The 26814-nt window shown below is 33.8% G+C and overlaps 1 long non-coding RNA gene across 2 annotated transcripts in view; it reads left to right on the top strand.

Annotated features, from left to right (window-relative positions):
- The first annotated feature begins 1279 nt into the window (after positions 1 to 1279).
- The window catches only part of LOC119641754, a 132407-nt gene continuing 106872 nt past the window's right edge, over positions 1280 to 26814 (top strand). For both annotated transcript variants that reach the window (XR_005247881.1, XR_005247882.1), the window contains exons 1-2: positions 1280 to 1738; positions 23750 to 23809. This is a non-coding gene — a long non-coding RNA (uncharacterized LOC119641754). The remainder of the gene's footprint in view (positions 1739 to 23749; positions 23810 to 26814) is intronic.

Genomic DNA, 26814 nt, shown 5'->3' with positions numbered 1-26814 from the left:
TCCCAACATGTACCCCATAAACTACGTATATGCTACTTACGCTTTGTCATATTTTTTGCGTATTTATTTATTGTCCACATATTTTCTAAATAAATTTGCAAAGCCTGGAAGCATTTAAAAGCTAAGGCCAAGTTAAATCATATGCTTGCCGTATTGAAAACTCCACCGCACTTGCGTAAATGTGCATACATCAGTCTAAAATATACTTGGCCTTAGTACATAGATGCAATGTACGAGTAGCAGTAGTAATCAATTTATATGACTTCAATGGATATGTGTTCGACATTTGATCTTCTCACGACCCCATATTTGTAGGACTACTTCCTTCACTTAAGATACAACTCATGTAAATGGGACATCAAAGAGTATCATCAGAATTGATCTCTCAAAAGTCGGTCAATTTTTTGGGCTAAGTCTGCACGCGCTTTATTCGTAACGATTATTAAGGTATAAATATTAAAATATCGATAAAATTGCCTCATAGGGTATAAGAGAAACAACAAAAATATGTTTATATGTTTATATGAACGAAGTATTATGGAAATGAAAATTTTTTAGAAACAAAATCAAAGGACATTGGCTATCTGTGAGTTTTGGGTTAAGTGAGGCGATAGCACGTCAAGGCCCATCACACTTTAATACGTTATTGAACTGTTCCTTGTCTTTTTCGTTTCTGTAAAAAACTTTCGCATATACAATACACTTAAGAGAAGAAAGTCTCCCAAATTCTTAAGCATAACGTTTAATTATATAACAGTACAGTACCTCAGGAAATTAAAGACTATATGATCACATTTATGACACAAATTTGTTTTGTTATATTTTGCTGTAAAGTCTTACAGACTGAAAATGTTTACAAGCACAGACATACGCGTATATTCGTATATTCGTATATTCTTCATAACTATTTATGTTGCATGATATCTATCATAGAACGAATAAAAATAAATTTCTATGAAATAAACGAAACCGTCGGGTTAAACTTTTGCATATGCATATAAAAGTACAGAAATTAAAGAATTGAAAATTAAATCAAACACACACTAGTCATGTGCCGTCGCAGCCATGATGAGATGTTAGAGCAAGACGCACACACAACGAAGGCACACTCACTTAAATGTGAGAATGGCCAAACATTTAACCGCGCTATCCGGCCATTGCATTGAGCGAGCTATCGATGCCATAGCTACGGCAGCCATAATGATCAAGAGTGAATGAGATGCACTTAGTATACGTGATAGTTTTGATGGTGCGTACTTCTGCTTACCTGACTGTTTGTTTGCCTCTCGTCCACGAATCTTAATTTGTCTTCATTGCATTCCTATAACTATTCGCATTGAGCCATAGAATAAATAACGTGACGCTTTTTAATCGAATATTTTTTATAAAAGTTTTTTTTTTGTTTCTTTGATCAGAGTAATTGACACACAGTGCGTTGTAATTTTATACGAATAACTCGAATGAAAAAGTTTTAAAAGAACTTAAAAAAAAGAAAACACGATAACGCAGTCATTATGCGCATTTGAGAAGAAGAGAGTAATTCAAGAGTTTTTCTTATAGGCACCTTCCTCTCTCTCTCTCTCTCTCTCTCTCTCACTTGCCTTGTTTATTAAAAGAAAAACGATATTGTGCTGCTTTCATATGAATAGTGGATAAGAGTGAAAAGGTAAACAGATGTGAAAATATAATGAGCGTTAGATTCGCTTACAAATGCGAGGGGTTGCTACTCCATGCTCAGGTATGTATTCGGGAATTTGTTTTTTCATCCAAATTGTTTTTGAATTTCTTAAAGGACAAGCGCAATAGCGCGCAGTATGCTTTACAAAAAGGACAGAATAAAAATATGAGCCAAGCTTTCAACCGTGATTAGTGTATAAACTAAATTTAAAGCTAAAATGGTCTAAACATGTAGCTACACGAACGTAAGGTGTTAGTCTTCTTGGAAACGCGGTTATACTGTCGCTTATAAGAGAAAACAGTGGCCTTTTTTTCCCTTTTAGTTAAATAAATAAATAAATGCAAATTCTTAGCCTTTGAAATATTAAAATCCAATGAGTATTTTCTCTTAACATTGCTCTTTTAGCAAAATCTCGCTCACTAATACATTCTCAAATTTTTCAACATTAGTATGTGTGAATTTCTCTTAAATTAAGTCTCTTAAATTTAGATATTTGTCAAAGTGTTGGTTAGGAAACTTCTCTTTCGAAATTACTTTACAGAAACTCTCTATCTTAGTTACTCTTTCTCTTCTACTAAAAAATGCACCTGTTTTCTCTTGCAAAAGTTTGGCGCCATTTAAAAATATTTACTCTTCACATATACTACGGAAAAAGAAGAAAGCAAAACAATTTGTTATTTTTTCTCTTTTGGCAGATGGATTTTTCTTAAGCTATTTTAATGCAACGAATATTGTGTTAGAATATTTAATGGGATTGTGTATACGCACGTGTATACATACCCATGCATGTAAGCAAATTAGATATTATGTAAAGCACTTTATTCGACTTCTTCTTGCATATCTTTAGTATTCATCAAGAATTTTGATTGGATTTTTTCTTTTATTTTCCTTCTGTTTTCACATACCTGAGAACTGAACACTGTGTTGGTTTGAGCATTGATGGTAGGAGAATTGTGTTAGCATAGCATGGTAAATCCAAAGGTATGTAGAGGATAAGAAAATGTCTAAAAGACAGGCATATTTAATGTTTTTAAATTCTTTCCAATAAGAATAGTTCGAGATTTTGAAAGCAATATTGGAATCATTGAAATCATTGGATTTGTTAAAAAAAACGACAATTGAGGGAGCTGTAGTTTTTGTGCATTTAAATAGAACAAGAACCGGAACTTGAAAGAACTGGAAGATGAAATGTTTTTTGTACCTACGCTTTCCATAATTGAAATTTAGTGAATCTCTAGCTAAGATGTTATAAAGCAATAAAGCAAGAGAGCTGTTAAAATTCGGGTGCAGCACGGATCCCCTTAAACTTCCTTGGACTTATTTTATGATAAATTAAAATGAAAAATATCAGCGAGTTTCGGTGGATTTCTTTCCTTTCCTTCTCTCTTTCTCGCACGTGATTGCTAGAATACTGATAGATACTGGTTGAGAGAAAGAATGCAGATCCAATTACGATCCAATGTAATCATTGATTAACTCTTCCTACATTCGAATGAAGTACCTTAAGAAAAATGAAGTCGTATACCTAATGCATCCTTTGACTACTAATTGTAGACAGTTGTGCGGCCTAACGGTGAAATTCTACAGAAGAAATTCACTCATTTACGTGAGAAATTGAAACGCGTTGAAATATCGCTCAATATGTTCATAAACTGACAACGAGATGTCACCACTATTGATGAATCCACATATTTCATTTTTAGATAGTGCCAACTTTCAAGGGAAATGTGTTAATATTGCATAACATGTCGACCGTAAGTTTACACGTTTCAACTGCGTTAGTGGCGCTACTTTTGTTTTTAATCTAATGGAAAAACTTTAACTTCGCGTGTAATGTCATTACAACAACTGTAACTTATTGATCGGAATGTTATGATACTTTGACCCATTTCCTGTGAGGGCTGATACTATCTAGGAATCATATGGATTCGTCTTTAGTCATCCGATATACAGATGACGTGGTACGTGCTTATTGAGTCATGTTTATTGAGTCATCAAAAGCCGAGAGTACACGAAAATATTATGCGACTGGAAAATGTGAATGTTGACTGTTAGGTGATATTTTTTTAAAAACCAACAATACATCATACTTTTGCACTTGACACTAAGTTTGACAAGGCCCTAGAGACTGTAGTCAATCTTATTTAAAATGTAGAAAGTTGAAGTTCTCTAAAGTGGATCTTTTTTTAGGCTTTGCCAAAAAATTTTTGGCATATTTTCAAATTCATGTTCATATAATTAGTTTTATTCATAATACTAACCAACGGGACTGCAATCTTCTCTCTCGCACACTGCAAAATTATATATGGAAGCAATACGTAAAGTAAACATTGCATAATAAATTAATAGGACAACGCAGAACTGATTTTCTTACACATGCGAAGACATGCGAAGCTATGCAAAGAAAGAATGAACAAGTAAGCGAGTAGGCGAAGAGGGAGAAAGAGCGAGAGGGAGAAAAATCCGTAAAAAAGATAATTTTTCAAATGTAAATAACAATTAAATCAAAGAGTAAAGCCTTCAATTATAGTCGAAAAAAATTGTACGAAACTTTGCGTTGAGTTTTTCAAAAGACTATATAGCAAAGCGAAAAAAAACAAAAGAAAACAAAAAATGAATTTCTGACTTTTTGAGTAAAGTTCGGGATGCTTAACGAAAAAGGGCAAGTGAGTAAATGAAAATAAAACGAGCCATAAATGTATATGTATATATATTGATGTATATAGCGTATATTCGAAACAGACTGACAGGCAAGCATACAGGCTTTCACATATCATAAAAGTAGCTCTATGAAGACACTTATACAATGCGTTTGTTTATAAATTCTTACATATATATGTGTTTTTAATTGTTTTACTACCACCGCAATTTACCTCAAAGTTATGTGAACCGCAATCTAACGGTATGTTTTCGCAGCCACTAATCACTTAATGGCCTACTAAGTACCAGTCCATATATATATATATATATATATGTGTGTATATATATATGTATACATATGCATGCCATAAAAATGTCTTATCAGACGCAACGTCTACCTGCAGTCAGTCAGTCAGTCAGTCAGCGAAGTAAGCGGCGTAAAAAAAATGGAACACGTTGATTTATAATTTTCGATGTTTAAGAACAATGCCATGACATCGGCTATGTCTCCTTACGGTGGCATAAAGTAGAAATTTTTATGACTTCATTTCAGTTTATGGTAAAAACTGACGAAGGCCGCCCACTTCACTGAGCATTTCAACAAAAACAAATAGAGCAACAAATATATGCATAGAGATATTAAGCGTGTATGTTTTATAGAAATAAGCAACAAACACATACGCACACAATAAAAATGACAAATCCAGTTGAAAATAGTACACAGAGGTATACATCTGCACAGTGGGTATCAAATGGATAGACACACATTAGATTTTGTTTTTTTTTATTTTTTATTTTTTATTTTAAATGTAGTTACGATGCATAGCTCGGGCTTTTATGAAATTTTCATTAGTATATTCATTAAAATAATTATTAGCATTTTATGTGAGTGAAAGTATGTTTATCGCACCAGTAATCGGGACTCGAACTTTCGTGCGAGAGAGAGGGAGAGAGGGGAAGAGAGAGAGAGAGAGAGAGAGAGAGAGAGAGAGAGAGAGAGAGAGATATGAGAATATAGTTACTAGATTATGTGGTAGTCCGCTCTTTGAATGCGTTGCGCAAAGCCTAACGGATAAAATCTTTAAATTGATGTTTGATAAGCATCAACCAGGACACTGTTTCTTCAAGCCTGACTACATCCGCGGATAAACGCACCACGCACCATTCTGCCTGGCAGTACTATCAGGTTCAATTGACTAACAGAGCCTCTCAGATCCTAACATATGTTTTTAAAAAAATTTCAAATCGATGTTTCCTGTTTCCTACGTCCCTCATCAATGGAGACATAGCAACATTTTGGTTTTTTAAGCCCAACGTCAGAAAGCTACGAGTATATTCGTTTTATCAGAACGTCCAAAACGCCAAGAAGAAAGTTTCGGAGAACCTATAAAGTAAGGCATGCCCTACTCTTTGTCGATCTCTCTGTCTGTGGTATACGTTCTTTCCATTTTAAAAAAGATTTGGGATGCGTTTGCCATACAAGAGCTTGAAAATTCTTACACAGAGATTATTATTGAAGACGCAGCAAATCGGTTAAAGGACAGGCCTATACTACGCTATAAACTGAGAATATCTATGTTTTCAATGCAAGTCCCTAGACATGGTTAAAACATCCTAGAATTTAACACTGTTTTGGAGTGTATTCATCCAAAGCCAAAGGTATACGGAATGAATGTGGAGCGATTTGAAATTCCCGCTGTGAAGTTTGATATTATTCGTTGCGCTACAAGCAAATATATCGATCTCAAGTGCCTACTAGAAAGTAGTTGCATAAGTATTGACAATTCCTAAAGAAGCTGAACGCGGCGATCGAATCGTGAATTACTATCTAATGAAGTCTGCCATTGCAGAGAAAAACTTGGATCATTTATTTTTTACTTTAGATCCTTTAAAAATCAACCTTCTCTTGTTCTCTTCCTCTCTTCATAGAAACTGTTATCATCAGTGATATCTTTCAACAAATTTATCCCCTAGAAATTCGAAGTTTGGATCGCACTTTAACATATGAATGAAGAGCATCGAAACAGTGAAACAATTTAGAAATTTTTTCATTCGCTAAGCGTCAGTCTTCCCTTCAGCGGCTCAGCTATTCGGTAGTATGTAAGCGATCTGAATACAATGAACGCATTCTGCCGCGGCCGTGTTTGATTGTCTTGCCTTATTTTTCAAGTCAAAAATGAGGCTAACTAGCTGCCATGTAGTGTAGTTGTATTCATGTATGAGATAAATCAACAAGTATGTTAATGACTACTACATACGCTGTGATCGCGCATGTATTTTTAGATATATAATTTTATTGTTTTATTGTTTTTAAATGTTTTGTTTATTAATTTTTTGGTTGTTGTTGATAACTAACAGTCAGCCATGTATCAATTGCAAGCAAATAGTTTTTTGCTCTATTATCCTCCACCATTGCCGTGATTAAAGGATCTAATTAAAATATTCGTTACGCCTCTGATTGATTTCATTGTCGTTAGCATTTTATTGATAAGGAAGAGAAAAAAAAAAAGAAAAACGGAAAGAAAATATTATAAACAATTACAAACGACATAGTGTCCGTCGTAACGTATAATAAATTTGCAGCTGCCTCTGCATTTACTAATGCAGCGCGCGTTCTCTAATGTAAAGACAATCAGTTTTCCTCTTCTCTGACCAGTAAATATTAGATACATTTGACGCGAGTGCTTTTCAGTGCGATCGCTTATGAATAAATTATTTTAATATTTTTATTTATTTTCTTGATCTGATATTTTTTTTTCTTTGGATTGAAAAATGTAACTCTAAATATGTTCGAAGAGTGCTTGGTGAACCATATAAAAAAAAAAAAAAAAAGAAAAAAACAAAACAAAAAAAAAGGCAACAACTGCTAAAAGCGGTATGCATTGCATACATTTCGGGAAATTCCGCATGTTTAAGGATGATCTTGCCAACTCGGATATTGCATTGATTTCCCATAACAGCGAATAAAGGACTGTAGGGACTTTACTCGAACACTGCACTACAGAAACTCTAACCGAAACCTTCACTTTATGTTTACAGTAGTCCTATAAAGTCTACATACGGTAAGGTGCGTATTATTGTAATATTTTGTAATAGTTCGGACTGTAGCACGACTAGTTTCTCACTTCTTAACTTGCTTTGGGTTTGTGCATGTTTCGTGGCATTTTAAGGAGAAGAAATAATTAAACTCACTTTAATTGATAAATTATTATTTAAATGTTCGAGACCAACTACAATAACTAAGTACCGTTAAATAAAGATGCCTTTTTCGAACCTTTCAATGCTTTGTTTGCGATGTGAAGAGACTTTCACGAGTTTTTTATGGAATTATAGTATATTTGTTCTTCATAACTTTATCATAAGTCAAAAAAATCTTGAGCTTTTATATAAGTTTTTGTTTCTGAGAGAATATATATTTTCTGACTCTCAACCCATAAATGCAGGCTTTAATGGGAGAAACTTCATAGGGCTACTAAAGGGATGTATACGAGGAATGCTTATGGCATTTTTATTGACACTATTCACGTTTAGAAAACGTTATGACTGCTTTAAAGGATTTCTGTCATTCTGACATTTGATATTTTGATATCTTAATTCCGCTCAATATATAATGTATATAATATATAATCGACATCTTTGGCTTTAACACGAATTCCCGGTTGGTTACAAATAGAAAGAAAGTTTTCAGGTAAAATTCAATCAACATTCCGGTCGTTTAATAGATTGACTACTTTTTCTTCTCCTTCTAAAATTTCTTTACTACAGCTACCTTGAAAAATTCGTGATATGAAAAAATTTTATAATATTTTTGAGAACAGTCAGTCTTTCAAAGAAAGAAAAACTTTAGCATGTTTGATATTACATGGTGATAATTGGTTCACTATGGGGAACAATAATTTGAAAATAAAATTTTATTGTGGCATATTTGACATATGTAGTTTGATTTTCCGACGCTCCCTCCCTTTTTATGACGTTGATAGATTAAGAACTGTTTTCGGAGGCAGAGTGTAAAATATTGAATAGCCTCGTCTTGCCAGACCATAAGCTTTTAACTTTTTGTACCTACTACCAAAGGATTTCGGTATATTCATTTTATCGTAATGTTTGCAACAAACGAAAGGAAGATTCAGACACTCCATAAAATATATATATATCCGTGATCGGCATGAAATTCTGAATTGATTAAGCCATGCCTACCTTTCTGTAAGTTTGTGTGGCTGTGTGTTGTCGACAATCTCCTGAACGCAAAAAATAAAGATACCAACTTCGAATTCAGGGTAATATTGAAAATGACCCAAGTTGACCAAAGTACACGGCCGCACTAAAGCGTAAACTGGGAGCAAACCGTTTCTCTAAACAAAAATTTACGGGTTTTTGTCCATTGCTCGCACATTGTAAAAGACCGAAAGTGAAATTTTTTCTGCATTTACTTCACGGCAAACTTTACTGCTTGTAAGTGTAAAATTGAGACGAATCGGCCATGCCTTCCGGTTATAAGTGATTAAATTCACTTTTTAGAAAATTTACGCTTATTAACCATAAGGCAGAATGGTGGTGGGTATGCGAGATTCGGTCCTAGCGGAGAATAACTTTCTTTCTTGTTAACAACATCTTGATGATAATTTTTATTTTGCTTGAAACAATCTTCTTGGGTGTGAGAATTTAACAAATAGTCCAAGAGTTACATTTCAGTCTCTTATATAAAACTCCGCGAGATGTTGCGAGGCACTTCCAAACGGCTGAATATAGAGTAATTACGCAAATTGCACGTTACTCGAGAATACACGATGGGTTGTCTGATACTTCGTCAGCTTTTGATTTCATCAAGCAAGTTAGCAAAGCTAAATGTATCTGGTTTGAGAGATTTTCATAAAAACAAAACACTTTCGAAAATTAGAATCGAACCGTGGCTTTTCTTAACAGTTCGTTAACGTAAAGGTTTTTGGTCTACACATCTTTTCATTCGCGGGATGATAATCAATTGCAAGTAAATAAAATACTTTTTATTCGCCTAAAGATGGTTACTTCTCGTATAACCTATTCATTCTTTGTAGAGTGATTCATTTCATTAATTTGTTTGGGTCCAATAGTTTGCAGTAACTGTCAGTTAAAAGAAACTTTGCGCAAATATTTTCCCTGATAGCGAAGAACGATTGATTGATGTGTAAATACCTTCTATTTACGTATGTTTGTATGTGCATGTAGACGTACAACGAAGTATATATCCAACAGTATATCCAAGATAGAATTCTGGATTTTAGTTCCGCTTTTTCCAGTCTGTTATGCTACATTAGCTTTTCAATGTTGTTAAAGAACACAACTACTTTTATTTTTTTTTTTTTTTTTTTTTTTAATTTTTTTTTTTTTTTCAAATTTTTTATTTTTTTTCTTTTTTTTTTTTTTTAAGTTTTGCTTCATAAGTGCAAGGGTTCCTACATATACATATGTATATACGTACGTAAATATTGCTCTTACATACACAGCGCTCACACCCGTATACATAGTTTTCTTTACCTTATATTTGATTTTCAATGTAACCATGAAGGTTTCCAAGTTTTCATACACAAGTCGTTGTATTTATTAAGGCCGTCTCAAAGGAGGATAATAAGAAGCAACGAAGAGGAATTTATTTTGAATAGTTTTTGCGAATTATTTCTCTATTTACAGGCTTTGCTTATCCCTCTGATACACTTTGTACTTATGTAGCTTATAAAAGTTTCGAATCAATTGCTATTCGGACGCTCAGTTTTCTATTTCAACGTTTCCGCACATCGCGAACATAGATCGCATTACAACAAATATTTACTCTACTATCTAATGATAATTGGAGCGAAAAAAAAAAACAACAACAAAACACACCGACTTTGAAAAGCTGTTGGTCAACATTGCATATTTGCATATTGCTTTGGGCTTTTAAGCCAAATCTCTGGCTCATCGGCCTGAGCTTACTTGTTTAATAGGCGCAGTGAATAATTTACGGCTTGTTCACATGAAGAGCGCAAGTTGTTAGTAGCAAACAGCGCTGTTGTGGTATGTCTGTGCGTCTGCGTTTCCTACTGAAGTTCATTGCCTTTTCCGAAGCTTAAAATAGTTGTTTAAAGAATAGTGGGCCGATGGCAGCGTTTGCTAGTGAACTGAGTAGCTCAACTTTCTCATTAGTTTTTAGATTAACTGATATTCTTAGAGCTAAGCTAGTTCTACTCTTTGCTCTATTTTACAATGACTTGGATTTTCAAGAATATCTCGTCTTTAAATGTTTTTTTGAGTAAAGCGGTTAGGATGCGGGCTTGGTTTTTCTGATGGCTCAATACTTTGCAGGCTTGCTAGCGTTATTAGTTAAAATAAACAATGACAAATAAAGCGAATAAGATAAGCGTGGTTTGTCTGAAAGCTCAATAATTTGGATCCGTTCGTCGATCCACCACCAGTCTATTTTGCGTCGAAATTGCCAAAGGCAAGAAATTATCATCGATAAATAATGAAGTGTCTTGCGTATGCGAATGCTAGCAAAAATATGCCAATTTTTACGTGAATTGACGACGCGATCTTTATAGTCAGTCGTTTCTTATAAAAAGAAAAAATTTTCTTTTTATTTTTGGTTAATAAAGTGCAGCTCCTTCCTGGAATGAAAAAGTTGACTACGCTCCTAATGAGCACATATGCACAAGCGTTGTGCTCTGTAATTTAACACACATGACTAAATGAAATTTAGTTTTGTTTTTCGCTTCATTTCATCAATGCTTCAGTTGTGCAAGACTGCTATTTGCTAAAGTATTTTCGTATTGACGACGACAGTTTCACTAGTAAATGCAATTTCGTAATATTCCATCATTTAGTTTCCTGGATCATTTGTCTTTATACGTTTTCTAAATGTACGTCATGCACACACTAACCTGACTGACTAACTGACTCATGAAACAAAGGTTTAGAGTTTTATCATTTTCTTTAGGATTTCAATTTTTTCTTTTTCTTTTTCTTTTGCTTTTTTTTCATTTTAAATTAAAATATTCTGAGTTTTGCAAGAGCTTTGCGAAAGGATTCATAAGGTGAATAAGGTAAAATTTTTGCTTTTTATTTCCTTTACTTAGGTGAATATATTCGATTAAGCGAACTTTACCTTAGCTATCTCTTGTATATACGTGACTTTTTTAAAGTGATTTCTTCAAGTTTTCGCTTCTTTGAATTGATGCATGTAATTACTATTTGTCCTGTCATCCATTCACCCGAAACTGCAATGAGAATAATGCTACTGTTCTAACTTATAAAAGTAAACGAACTGAGCAAATAACTTCGTTAAATTGTGTTCTTTGTTTGATCTCACTGCTGTTACTGCCACTGTTCCGGACGTGTACTAGAGCTTAGGAGATAACGCAGAAAAGTTTCTTTCTCATTAGCTTTATAAAATATTTATGACTGTGCAAATTTTCCTGATGCCAACGCACTTACACTTGCTTTGCATACAAATGCATTCAAACCCGATTGCGCTTTAAGTGCAGCGAATATATCGGATCTTCCACTAAATAACGGAGATTTTTTCAATCATGCAAATGTCATCTGTTCTTTACGTTATTAGGGATCGATTTTGAAGAATGTTTGATTTTACTCTTACAGTCACTTTTTGAATTTTTAATGGAAGCCGCGGAGATGAATAATCGATATTTCTCATTATATAAAAAGGCATTCAAAAGCCAATCAGTGAAGAAACGGTCGCGCCTTAAGGACATGTTCATGCATTAAACGGGAACCAAAACATAAGCGCAAGCCTTTCCTAGACGATATCGAGTAATATTTACTCTAAGTGAAGTCTTTGGCGTAATTTGAGTTTTTACCGAATTCAGGGATATTTTTAGTCTTAGATTTGAAATATTTCAAACCGGCAAACGAAAAGTGCTGACGCATGTAATAGAATGAAAGCGCAATTGTGTTCTCTAACAACGGAGAGAAACGAGTGATGGCTGAAGTAAACACAGAGCAGTTCAATACTTTGAAATAAAGAACAAAATGTGTATGCAACCGTGGTCGACACTTATCCACTACGTTAATCTTAAAAAAAAATAGGGAAATAAAATTTCGGTACTCGCTAATACGGTGTGTGCGGACGACCAAGGCAGACTCATTCATAGAGTATATGCCGGAATTTTCATCATTATATTTGTTGTACTTTTTACGTAAAGGGCATAAAAACCCATTTCCTTCTTGGTGGAGATGTTCTTAATTTCCTTTGGCCGATTTGACTTATTTCTAATATCAATCTGCCTCGAAGAGCTATTAAATCATTTTCACAACAAGTAGAAAGCTTACCATAGACATTACGCAGCTGGATGCTGGACGATTCACAATTTAATTCAATCAAAAATGTGTACACTATCAAGAGTTACTAAACCTTTGCATTGCGAACCTTTGCCTTTATAAAATCAATATATCCCAACCTGGCTGCGCCTCTACGTCTTTGCAGGCCTGAGGAAGAATCTTCTCCAAGCACAGGTGCAGGAAAGTCGGTTAAAGCATATCATTGCTAAGAATCTTTGCTAAGATTAAGAGGAGACACTTATAAGCATATTCCAATGCCGTGAACCTTTAGCCGAGAAGAGTAAATTGCTTAATCGACGTACTCCATTCCAGGATACAATGCCGTCAGCGTAAACTTACATGTTTTGTAAAACGCCGAGCAGGTTTCAAAGCAATCGACTGGTAACTATGTAAATAATGTAATATAAAGTGTTTGTTGTTGTAGACTATTAGTTGCAGAGACATTGATACTACAAGCGCATTCTTTAACTTAGTTGCCTCATGAGCAATTGAAATGCAATACAAGCCAATAATTTTAAAAATAATTAATATAAGACATAGGGAAAGACTACTTATTAAAATAGTATCTAAATAAATGGTACCTAAGGACTACTTGAATAAATGAAGCTCACTGTTGCCAACCTCGTCCGTGCTTGAGTTGAGCTATTAAATATTACTTTGAAAAGAGCAGGAGTTAACCGAAACTATCGCTTCATTCACTATCGCTCTGCATTCGTTTTCAATCAAAGGAAAGTTTAAGAGTCTCTTTGACGAACTTTCATTCGCAATAATGGTTCAATTGGTTCGATGTGAACGCTTAATCGATTTAATTTTAACCTTCCACATGAATTTTTTGTGCAACAAATCCACTTATAATTTACTCTCTACACAATTTGCATTTAATTATATTGTTAAACATTTCAATTAAAAAAAAAACTATATTACTAAACATATATATACATACATACATACATACAAATGTCTATCTGTATGTTTATTATTTTGCAATTAGCTGAAAATAACATTAACGATTACATAAAACTTAATGTTGCCAAGCACTCTTTAACTATCCCGCGTTTTATTAATTGCCGCTGTTATGCTTATGCTCAGCTCACTTATGCACTTATATGCATAATGCTCATATATATATATATATATAATATATATATGTATATACATAAAATACTAATAAAATTAAATTTTATGATGAGGGTTTACAAGATCTTATAAGAAATTTAAATATAAACCAATATTCATGGGCAAATCGAATCGAAGATAATATTGAGAGCAACAACTAAGCTGCTGCAACTAAACGCGGTGGCAAATATAAAAAAATTGTCCGAGGAGAAGACTAAAAAGTCATTCACTCATTTATTGTATTATTTTGCTAATGAAAAACTTACTTCTTAATCAGTGGACAGTATCTGCGTATGCTTAAGAGAAGCATGCAACACGCAAGTTTCCAAATAAGCAGAAATCTCAAAACAGATCGCAATCGTATAATTACAACTATCATCGCACACACGGTGGGTCCATTCATATTATGATGGAAGTAGTAAAAGAAACTTGGAGAGTATTCCGAAATTGTTTTTCTTCTTTTCTTTTTTACGTTTGGCAAAACGCCAAAAATTCAATTTGAAATAAATATTGTTCTTGGAATAACCAAACATTTATTTGCACAACGAAAACGAATTAAAGAAACTTTTGCCCAAACTTTTATACGAAATCTCTTCATGCTCTTCCTTCCACCTATATCAATAATGCATGCCGTTATATATGTATAAATATATATATGGGTGCATATATATATATATATATATCTATGTAAACGGATATGTATTTTTGTATGCATTCGAGACAGTAAGTATCACATCACATGCCAGGGCGCTGGTTATTACACACATTGCAATAAGCATTTTTCATCGCCATATTGTATATGCATTGTTGGTATATTTGTTTCCATCATCAGCCATGACTCTTCTTCTTCTTCAACTTGCTTTCTCTATTATTTGTTCGCGCAAACAAAATGTACACTTATATCCCTATGTGGCATTTTGTGCGAGTGAGTGAGTTGTGCTCTCCATTCACTATTAGCAAGCATCGCATATCGTATAGAGTAAGCAACCCTGTATTTTCGTCTCTTATGAGAACTAAAACGTTGTCGGGTTAGGAAGCCATTACGTAAACATTAAATTTCTATTGAAAATGTTTGCAGCTGAACGAAACAATTAAAAAAACGGGAATTAAAAATTAGAAAATTAAGTGTTGCTTAAGCAAAGTGCTCAACATTTTGTAAGCGAAAAGTAATTTACATCAATTTAGAGAAGCAGAAAATGTCGATATGAACTGGATTTTTTATTTTTTTTTATTTCTATATTCTCACCTCATAGTGACTCAGAAAACTAATTAAAGGGCATTAAATGGCAGTTAACCCAAGTGAAATTTAAATAAGATGTAGATGAGAGAAACAATAACTCTTTTAATTATCTCATTTAAAATATGTGTATAATAATCTTAATCCCTTTATGGTTATCTAACCGCATTGGTATACTCGATTTATCAACGCATTTGCTATCAAGCTAACTATCTCTCTATTCATCGACCCTTGCGTTCATTCGCCCCCTCATTTGGCTTTCCATTTGTCACCTGCCAATTGAAATACGCATTTGCCTGTCAACCTGTCCCCTTATTTATACAGATGTATAGGAATTTAATTAACCTACATTTTGCAGAGTAACAAGCAATTACAGCGTCAGAAAAAATATAAACGGAACCGCAATCTCACTTCAAAGACTTTCCCTCGAAATAAATAAATTATAATGTTCGGCACTAAATGAATGCATTTTTTTCATTTGTATGCGTAGATAGCCTGGTAGGTAACAATAGCCTCTACCAGATCAGTGTCTGCGGATATGAATCTCATTTATGGTAGAGATTAGTTTGATTGCATCTACAGTGAGTGTTTAGTCGTTAAGAACATGAAATTTGTCGGTTGGACAGATACCTATTAGTCTACGGCCAACCCATCTGCCTTCTTTCTAGCTGGCAGCGCGTCACACAAGTGGGGAATATCCCCGCCAGAGATTGGTGCATATCAAAAAATGAAAATGTTTTTTGTCTATCTGTCCGCCCATATCGTCGAACCCGATTTTAAAAGGACTTTTAGGTGGACTATAAGAGGAATGGAGTAAGATCCCTGTTTCCTGCACAAGAAAAATTATGCAAAATACGTCAAAACGAAAAGGATACCCCTTCATATAGTAATTTTTAATCCGTCGTATCCTTCCCTATATGAAAAAAACCCAATGTTAATGAGGCTCACTGTATGTTCGCGTTATTTTTTTTTTTTTGCGTACTTTTTTCCATGTACTCATCAATTCTTCCATCCAAAAAAGTTTTTCACGTTTCATGAAAAATCGAAGGATAATGTAAAGAGAGTTACTTTCCTTCCTTTCCTACATCTACATTTACATATGTAACTGCGTGCCAAGTAACCTAAAATGATGCAGTCGTAGTTTTGTATATGCAAACAGTAATCGAATGCAAATCCCGTAATCTTGTATTACGCAGACACACTGGCACCCAATGTTCCTATGAAATGGTGAATTATGATGAAAGTTGTTTTCAATTGCAAAGAAAAAAATGCAAATCAAAGTAATTTACATGTAATTATAATAAACTTCTTATGAAAATTCTTGTTCTGCGAAGAACGAAAAAGAGCAGCGTTCATGTCAAATAGTGCGGAACACATACATCTTTCTTATATATTAAAATTTTTCCGATATAAATGTTTACATTGTTTATAACTACTTCGTAAACCAAATGGTAGAAATTGAAAAATTTGAAATGTAAACCATATATTCAGACAAGAAAGAAATCAAAATTAAATCCTATTTACAAGGAAAATATGAGCTTTCTCTGGGCGTTTTTAGTTCCTAAGTCATAGCATGAGGGACACATACTGATTTGTTTCATTGTCCGTAATTATAATTTACATTTCCAATATTTTCGTTTTGTGCACAGCTTTTGGAAGACGAACCCGCATATTATAATTTTCTTTGCCCAATTAAAACGAAAATCTTATGATTGTGCATAACTTCGTACTCGGATGTATTTCTTAGGTAGTCTAAAATATGTCGAGCCTGACAATTAAACGGCATTAGTATTAGTTCTATATAGCTATATGCCAGTGCATATCGAATATTTTAAATAAATAAATATAAATATTATGATATCTTAAAGGCTCAATACTTTTTAGTGTGAAAATGTGTATGTTTATGCTTATATGTAATAGAGTAGCGTTATGTGTTATGTTGTAAAATAATGTGAAGAGAAAAATGAAAACGGGACACCGAATATGTACATAGCACATATATATGTGTTTTTAATTGGCATGTGGTCGCGTTAAAAATCGAGAGAGAGGGCGAGCAATGTATCATATGTACCGTAACATTCAAGTGTAAAGACAAACTGCAAACAGAAATCTACATTTTTTTTAACTTCTGCGAAAGAGTGTCATAAAAATAAACAAATAAACTCCTTTGCCTTTGTTAATTTTTATGACTTTGTGTCAGGCCATGAAACAAGAAAAAAAAAAGAAGAAAACGCCAACAATACTGATGGTGCGTAAACGTAAGTATTTATGGATATGTGCATACGTATGCGAAGCCAAAAGCAGGTCAAATTCATCAAATTGTGATTTGTATGCCAGTCATAAATAATAATATATTTTTTTTTTTTTTTTTTTACAAAAACCGGCTCATCAGAACAAACTCTTTCCGAATGTTTTCACTTTCATTGGAAAATATGTAAACAAAAAAACATTCACGGAAACGTAATACGAAAGGGTTTCAAATTCTCAAAATCTATTTTAAATTTGTCGCGCTTTACATTTTTAAACCAAAAAAGCAGAAAAAAAAAAACACAACGTGAAAGACTCGAAAATTAAATTCAGAGCGTAATGTAAAGGAAAAGACGAAGTGAAAATAACACAAATGGTTTCACTCAGCATGCAGACCGTTTGTTTACTATCGTCTCTTACTGAAACGTAGCCGTGCAATCTAATTCCTCTGCAGGCGTTCGTCTCAAACCAATCGCAAGGGTATTCGTTATTTTGTAATAAGACAGTGGGTAGGCAGTAGCGAATAGTGAGTTAGCCAGAGAAGTTTTTCAATCTGTGCAATATTTTTTAAGATTTTAATTAAAAAATTTTGTAAAATTATTTTAATTATGAGATTATTTATTTTAATCGAGTCATTTTCCAACTATTCCTCCAGCATGTATTTAATTTTAAAGCTTAAAAACCCACTAAATTAAGATTTAAAGAGGAAGAACAAGCACGACTTCCCAACAACGAAAACTTTTTAGGTTCAAAAAGCGAAATTGGTTGTCGCCTATAGCACCGACTTGTCAACATTCTACAGCAGGCCTGTAGTATCGAAGTTCGTCGAAGTGACTCTATAGACTAAAATTAATGATATCGTTGGGAATAACTGCTTCCACAAGATTGTGCATAATTTTAATGAAAGGACATATTTTTGGTAATTTTGTCACGGTAGTGAGTGATCCATTGGCTGGCAATATAAAGTAACTTTGCAAAAAAAGTGACATAGAAATGGTTAGGGAAAGGTCTTAATGTGCGCAATCTAAATGTTATATTATTTCTAACCGAAGGTCAGTTCGGAAATATGGTTTACATTTCAAAAGAAGTTTGCGTTACAAATGCCAAGTAAGTTGGGCATGCTTAATAGGTTTGATAAGCAATAAATAAATTAATAGCGCAATGGTAGCGAATATCGCTATTCAGAAGAAATGGCGAATTTTGATTAAAATTGTAGAATTATAGAACAAGGAAGCCATAAGAAGGCTTACAACGAACTTAATATGTTTTGTTGAAAGCGGCTTGTTCAAAAGGGAACAGATTGATCAAACTAATTAAGAAGTGTGAGCATATGTGTGTAACAATGCGAAAAGATTTTCCAGATCTTCCCGGATCTTCACTGCGAAAAGTGTTCGTCATCTTCTCAGTTATGTAGAATGGAAGGGGAATGAATAACTACACGGGTTATTAATTAATATTGCAAATGTAAGTCATATTTTCGGACAAGAAGACAAAAACATACCCAGCTGTCGGACAACATGTTCTTTATTAATAAGACGTGACTGTCTTCAGAGGAACGTTTCAGAGAATTTTGGTATAAAAGGTGTTTACCTAAAATAGTGATCGGCTGTATTTTAATTTTAAAATCTAAAATAAATAATAATTTGCAATATTTTTATAACGCTTTTGTTTTATAATTCAAATATACTCAGAAAAGAGTACAGAGAAATTCAATCTATGAGCCCAGATTCCCTTAAGAGATGGATTAAGACATAGATGACAACTGTGTAAGCTTTCGTGGCGCGTAAAAATCAAAAAGAAATTTTTAAACAAAACTATGTTAATGAGTAGTTTCTGTTTTGCTTAATGCGACGAGCAAAGGGATAAACTTAACATGCCGTCATCATATTTAAGTAGAGATGAAATTATATTTAAAATGCATAAATTATAATTTACTATAATCTTATTCCAAAGAGGAACTTATCGGTCTGGCGATTTTGTCTGCTGACAAGTGCCATTTCTTTTGTTTTTTTTTTTTTTTTTTTTTTTTTTTTCGTTTGTTTACTTTAAGCAAAATGGCTAAGACTTGGACGGATATTCAAGCAAACATATATTTATTGCTGTTCGTAGTAATGACAATATGAAACCAGTTTAAAGTAATATTTTACAAAAGTTTATTAGAAATTACGATTATTGAAGATTATCAATCGAACATAGCATTTGATTAAAATGCACATACATATTCCTTAACGCTTTATAAGCCCAGCGAGCACAACGAATGAAAGAGATCTCGCAGACCACATAACGTATGTTCACCCAAATTACTACAATACATAGCCACCAGGGGTTTTTCGATTTAGGATAATTTAGCCATGTTTTTCATGCTGCCGATAAATGCATATGCGACAAAACCATTTGAGCACTTTGCCCCGACAACAACGCAACGTATGCATATAATAAACATGCAGAATTAATATGTATAACTCGTTCCTATCTGTGTCGTTCGTTCGTGCATGCATTGGTATACACCCATTGAATTAGTTTGACTTGTGGAAAAAAAATACAATAAAAAAAAACAACAACAAGAAAAAAAAAAAATATTGTTTTCGTGTTTTCAAGCAAGCAAACATCCATACGTCCATATATATAATACATGTCTTAGCTTCAGTTGTCATGTCAATACGCCCTGAGTGCGCGTTCCTTAACAACGTAAATACTATATTTCGTTGCATATAAATTGCAAAATTTATGGCAAATATTCAGACATGTTTCATTCGATGTATGAATGTGCACAAAAGGAATGAATGACAAACACATACACACATATATACACGGGCAAACAAACACGTAAGCGCACCCAGGCACGCATTAGCTGTCAGCATGACAGTCATCCGATACTCTAAAGCGTACGAGCACAAGACAACGCCAATAAGTACTGTGTGCGTAGTACTATGAAAACATGGCCGTCAACCTCAACTTTATTGTTGTAAACGTATATACTAGATTTGCCTACTGACAGCTATGTTGGCGGCTGTGAAATCGAAAATCAACTTGAAACTAGTGTGAACGGTTAAAAGCACTGACACAAAACCAATCACTTCAATTCCATTAGCCAACTATCATAACTCAATAGAGTCCAATATTAATTTAAATTTAACGGAACAAAAAAAAAAAAACAACAAAGATGGGAAAGAAATGCATTTAACACAGAGGAAGACGACTCACAAGTGGTTTGTTCGTTGAAGTAAATAAGAAATTAAAATAAAATAAAAAAAAAAAAAAAAAAACAGAAAGCGACCATATCTTTACAAAGCAAAGTGTAGATGCGGTTGAGGTGAATGACATCGACTCCGCTTTATTGTAATTTACTTATCTTCATAAGCGAAGCAAACACTTGCTGCCCATTTTGTTCGCCATTGTGGTGAAGACAAAGTAATAAATTTTCGATCAACATGATTGGGTATAGATCAGCTACGTCTATGTATATGTGTATGAGTTTTGTTTTTGTTCTTTTTGCAAATTAAAATCCACTCATTTACAGTTTATTGGTTTATTGGTGTTAGCAAAGCAAAGCAATTGATTGCTTGTCACAGCCTTGGCAATGCTTTCCAAACACACAGTGATTTGAAGAAGAATTTATTTCTATTTTTATTTTTATCTTTTATTGCGATTTCAATGCTAATTTCTTTTTTAGCTTACAAACTTCTTTACTATCCGTAAAATATCAATATCGATCATTTTTGCTTTGCTAAATCGAGAGCGAACCGAATTCCTTAGAATTTTTGGGGCTTTTTTCACACCGAATACGTAAACCCTTACGACCAGCGATCATAAAATAGGGCAAATTGAAAATAGGCAAAGTGCATGGACGAAAAAGTCCGATCCAAACAAATTTCAATAGTGTTCGTCACTGAGTTAAAGCATGTCAATGTACTAGACCTTATCGAAATATCTCTAAAATTGCGACCTGTAGTTTGAATTCACACTTGCATGGACAGACCTCAGACGGACAGACAGACAGAAAGACGCAAAAACTCAATACAAGAAAAGAGCACAAGGTAATGGCTGCATATTTAGGCATGAAAATATAAGGGAACAAAGCTCTATTTCTTCTTTCTTTTGCTAGAAGTCTTTTCTGACGCAAAAAAAAAAAAATGATAAGGGAAGCTGTGGCAATCTTCGAATCGTGACAAAATTTGTCTTTTCTTCTTTTGGTTTAGATTGTTTTTCACTGTAGTCGAGAGGAATTTTTCAAACGCATACACCAGCAGTTAAGGTAGTAAGGTGAGAAAAAACAAACAGAAACATCATTGTCTGTCATCATAAAATGTTGCAATTAATGAATTCACTTCCATGCGTCCTTCTCTCTTCCTTGGCAAAATTCCTTCAACAAAAAGGATGTTGTGAGGAGCTGGTCTTTTATGAATAATTTTTTTTTTTAATCAGAAAAGAAACTGCAACACCATACATCGGAACAGAATTTTGACGAGTCATTTATTAAAAAGATTTTCGGTTTTAGATAAGAATTTCTTGATTTAAGTATAAGTTTTTAATATATTAAAGTGGAAAGAAAGAGAGAGAGATAGATAAAAAGATTTTATCGAAATTAATTTTGAGACACAAAATTGACTTTAATTACTTAGAGCTTATGGCCGATATCGTTCGATCGATTAGGTTCAAATATGTGTAAACAAAGTTATGCAATGTATGGGGATAAATGTTTGATGCAGCAAAAAAGTTTGATCGACCGCTATATATACACATTTAGACTTCCAATTAATACAGCTTTAGAATAATGATATTCAATGCTTTAGCCCTTCCAAGGGGCCTGTTACAGGAAAATACGTAAAAAGAATATAGTGAGGCACGCTGCACGGTGCATTTCGTTAAATGCAGTTATTCATGTAATGACCTTTCAAAACAGGGTGTTATATGGGAAGTAGCCGAGAGACTGATCCGAATCACACCATTTTCAATAGCGTTTATCCTCGGGCCTAAACACCTCGATGCACCAAATGTCATCAATATATCTTAAATTTTGATGGTTCTAGGCAGAATGGAAAAAAACAAGATAGGCGGGTGGACAAACGGACAGACAAGCTTTGATCAGTATATAGTAAAAGATGGGTCTATCTTAAATCGTTCTGGGTGTTGCATACATTCGCTCTAGTTCAATATATGCTCGTATGACGAATGGTGTAGGGTGTAACAAAATATAGATATTCTGACCGTGACAATAAAAAAGTATGAGATTCACCTAAGATCACTTAGAAAATTTCGTATAATTTTATTGTATTTTTATTTCTTCTCTATGCTATTCGAGCACTGCTACCATTAATATACAAGCAATGGCATAATAAAAGAAACTTTTCCTCTAAAGTAAATCGAACCTAATCATTGGCTGCCTAAACTAAAGCTTCTTTTACAAACACATAACTTCACTGTTATAAACTCAAAAAAAAAAAAAAAAAAAAAAAAAAAGAAGAGGAATTTTTAGGTTATCTTTATCATGTTTAGCATTATTTTTCGTCTTGAATATGTCTGTCGTACATGTTATAATCTTAACAGGACCCAAAGGAGTTCACAAGAATATTTTATGATGAAAATTCTTTTTCTTATGGATTCCTTTTTTTTTTTACTTACGATATCTTTTGTCAATTTAATGTATTTTTCTTGTGCTCCATCGATAATTTTGTATACGCTTTAGGGAGCTTGATGCGTTTTTGTTCGTTCATGTTTAGTTGTGCGAGCGACTATTTCCATTTTATCCTCCTCGTCGATATACAAACATTGTACATATAAACATAACAACTAGTTGCTAACATAAAATATGAATGTGACGTAATGGGTATTACTGGCTAGCGGTTTCACGTCATTACCATAATGCATGGCTTGTTAAACCGAACTCAAGCATTTAGTGGTTTTTTTGCAGCATGAAAATTTATCTTTGGTCAACGATATCGATGAATATGTATGAAAATGCTTCATTCGTATAGTAAAAGTAAAAATATTTTATTCTTGACCGTTTCATTGGAAATGAGCAAAAAAAAAAAATTCTAATTTTCTGATCCACTTTGCTATCGAGAATTTATGCATATATCTAGCCAAACGCAAGATTTAAGTCATCCAGAGGCTAAAGTCGTAAAAGTCCTCTTAGCCGATCGTTATATTATAAACCAATGCATTCTTCGGTCTTTGATGAAGCTGTCTGAAGAAACTACATATGTTCTTTTTTTTTTTAAAGGCCCAGATAAAGATTAGGACACTTTGATTGAAGGATGAAATTTCTTTTCTAAATATCATCTTCAATTGTTTAACTAAAAAACAAAAAAACAAAAAAAATTGAAAAAAGCAAAATGTATTTTAATGGAACTTCTTCAACCGTCCAATAGGAAGCAGGTGGAAGCAGGCAATTGGTTAAGGCTCTTAGTAAATATATGCATGTAAAAATGAATTTTTTCAAGAGTCATTAAGTTCCCACACATTCTTCTGTTTGCTTATACTAACTCTTTGTTTTGTTTAAATTTCGTTTGTTTCTACAGATAACTGTTTGCTGGTCATTAGTGATGCGGAAATATTTTTTGGACGGATTACGGTTAAAGGTATGTAACGATGTTTGGCTTGTGAAAATATTATAAACTTTTGGCATAACTTTTCAATTCTTCCTTAAGAATGAATGCAAGTAAGAAAGACGTCATAGCCGTATTCCGAACTACATCACAGAGATCTTATGAGTCGCAACTTAATTTTTCTGTTTGTGGTTTGCATGCATAATAACCTTATTTTATAAAAAGGTTGGTGTTGGAGTGTTTTTACATGACCACTCCTTCGGTCCGCCCATGACTTCTGTGCCTAGTGTCCGGACAGAATACACCTGGGAATTAATACGAAATTATTTTGCGGGATACATGACGGGAACTTTTGCCATTTTCTTGCTTACTATTTCAAAATACATGAATTCAGAAAAATTCATATTTTTTATAGCCATGGTCGATGGACAAGGGGTATAGTTATATTGTCAAGACGTTTGCAACGCCCAGAGAATTGACTTAAGCATATTCGGTTTTCCGTTTGTGCGGTTGAGTAATTTCTGTTGTTAACATTCTCCCGTTCGCAAACGGGAATGAAGGTATCTCCTATAACCTTGGGAAGGAAATCGGTCAAAGAACCGCCAACCTGACGATGCAACAAAAACTATGAACACATTTGCTTCCCACGTTTATTATTTGTTAAGCATAAAGTACAACACATACGGCATATAAATTTCCACTTTTATTCTGAAAACAGAAGAGTCAGTCAATCGCGTCTACTCAGTATTATAGAGTGTAAAAATTTAGCGATATTCGGTCACGCCCGAATATATTTAATAGTTTTTTTTGTTGTGGAGTGTAAATGTTGGAAACGCATTAGAAAAAAATAAAAACACACTAAACTAAATTCATTTAACCCTCAGAAGTAAATCTTATGCTAACTAATATTAAAATCTGGCATAACGTAGATAAGGAGAAGTAAAGGGAAAAAATTTAATAATAGTTCATGTACAAATGAATAAGAAAGAAAAAAAAGAGAACATAGACACACACAGAGGCACATCCACAACCAGTGCAGGACCAAACTGCAAGTAAACCCCTAAGCCATTGCAAAAATTCAAACTTTGGCAACCAATACTGTAAACAACACCAATTAATTTTCGAATCATAATCGAATCATAATAATAATAAAATTAAGATTAAAAGTTAGTTTAAAAACGACATAAGCAAATCACATGTATTATGGAAAGTTGTTTTGATAGACTTTAAAGAGTCCGATATTGTGAGATTAAGTGATAGACATCATTTAGCTTTCCGCAAACATCTCTAAACGGGTTAAACAGCTCATAGCTATATTTACGTTGACTCAGCTTAATGAACATAAAGTACATAGAGAAGTGGTTACGGTCATTAAAGTTTATCACACCGAGTAATGTGGACGAATTGATAGTAGCATTAATTAACTTACCTCAGAAAGAGACAGCAAGAATAAATGTATGTTTCTCATGCGACGATCAGGCTAACAGGAGCACCCTATTTTCGTAAAGAAGCAAAGAGACAAGCGTGTCCCAGGCCAAATTGTTAAGGTCAAACAGGAAGAATTGCTTTTGAACTGATTCAATTGAATCGCCATAACACCTACAGAAGGGGACTACACAACCGAGGCTTACTCAAGTATTGGTGTATACACTGTGTATATATTGTATAGCTAGCTAGCAATCCTTCAGCTCTTTGGGCCACGAGATTATTAATTAGAAAAGTATTGCAATTCAATTATGAAGATTTCAAATACTACGACCTCAGGCGACTTTGAGAATGCAATCCCGGCAGATAGCACTACTACCCTGTAATCTACTTCTCTCTACTTCTACTATGTACGAATATGGTTTGAAAACGACTATTCGAAAACTTGCAAACAAGCATTGCCTTCAAAATTCTGTCGAATCATCAGATTCTTTCACGCAAGGATTCGCGTGAGTAAGATGTCATGACTTGGTAAACAAGAATATGAAACCTATTCAAAAAAAGAACGCTGTTAGCACTTGTTTGCAAATCGTGTAATAAACTCACAACCTGACCACATCGGATAAAACTATATATGATTTTTGGCAGATATTTGTAAGACAAGTTTTGCTAATAGTGATTGCTTTCTGTGTTAGACCCCTAACATAGGTCTCTTTTCGGGCATACCAAGCTACTCATAGAGAATATTATATAATCGTTAAGTGTTGCTTTCTCAGAGATGTTCGCTGACATTATTTACAGATGACTTTTCATTTTTGCATTACTTGATGTATCTTGTGATGTGTGTTGTTTTCCCACACTGCATGGGTTCGTCTATACTTTCACTAAGACATTGAATCCGTTCAACTCATTTAATAACTGCTCTCTTCGTGTAATTTACCTTTGCCTGATTTCTATAGAGAGCTGCTTCCAGTTCAACAAATCTCCCTGGGAAGCTTGCCCGTAGGCGATTAAATCAAATCAAAAACAATTCATTATTTAATACGAAAATAAATGAGTAAAGCTCTCGCTTGTATATCTCTACGAGATTTTAATTGAAAAAAAAAACCTTTGCTAACTTTTTATCACACGATTATTTCTGCTGTGTTAAACTCGCGAGTTAAATAAGTTGTTTTACTTAAACTTGTTCTCAATTCTGTTGACGGTTCGTTATGAATATGTTAATCAGTTTTTATGTCATTCAGTATATAAGGCAAATATTTTGTTGAATATCCGTTAGGAAGAGCAGGCATACTAGCCATGCTATGGAAATGAGTTTCGTGACACAGAACGACTTTATTCCGAGTGAAGGAAACTGATTTTCTTTGCCTAAAAGCATCATCAAGCAAATGCTGTATGGAACACGTATTAGCCTACGACGAAGAAATCACACACCTACAAACTGCTTAAGAACCAGTATGAAACCCTTAAAAAAGCGCTTAATTGCTTAAGCTATACCGGACAATAAGTGGGGACCTGTAGTAGGGAAATCTAGTCTAGAAATAGAAAATTATTCCGACGGTCTTAAGCGAAATTAAGAAGAAAAGCGGGCAATATCTTTAAAGATTTTATAT

This window comes from Glossina fuscipes, unplaced genomic scaffold (assembly GCF_014805625.2).
Source record: "Glossina fuscipes isolate IAEA_lab_2018 unplaced genomic scaffold, Yale_Gfus_2 174, whole genome shotgun sequence".
Classification (NCBI taxonomy): Eukaryota; Metazoa; Arthropoda; class Insecta; order Diptera; family Glossinidae; genus Glossina; species Glossina fuscipes.
The sequence above is the reverse complement of the archived record's forward strand: the minus strand, read 5'-3'. Positions and strand labels throughout refer to the sequence as shown.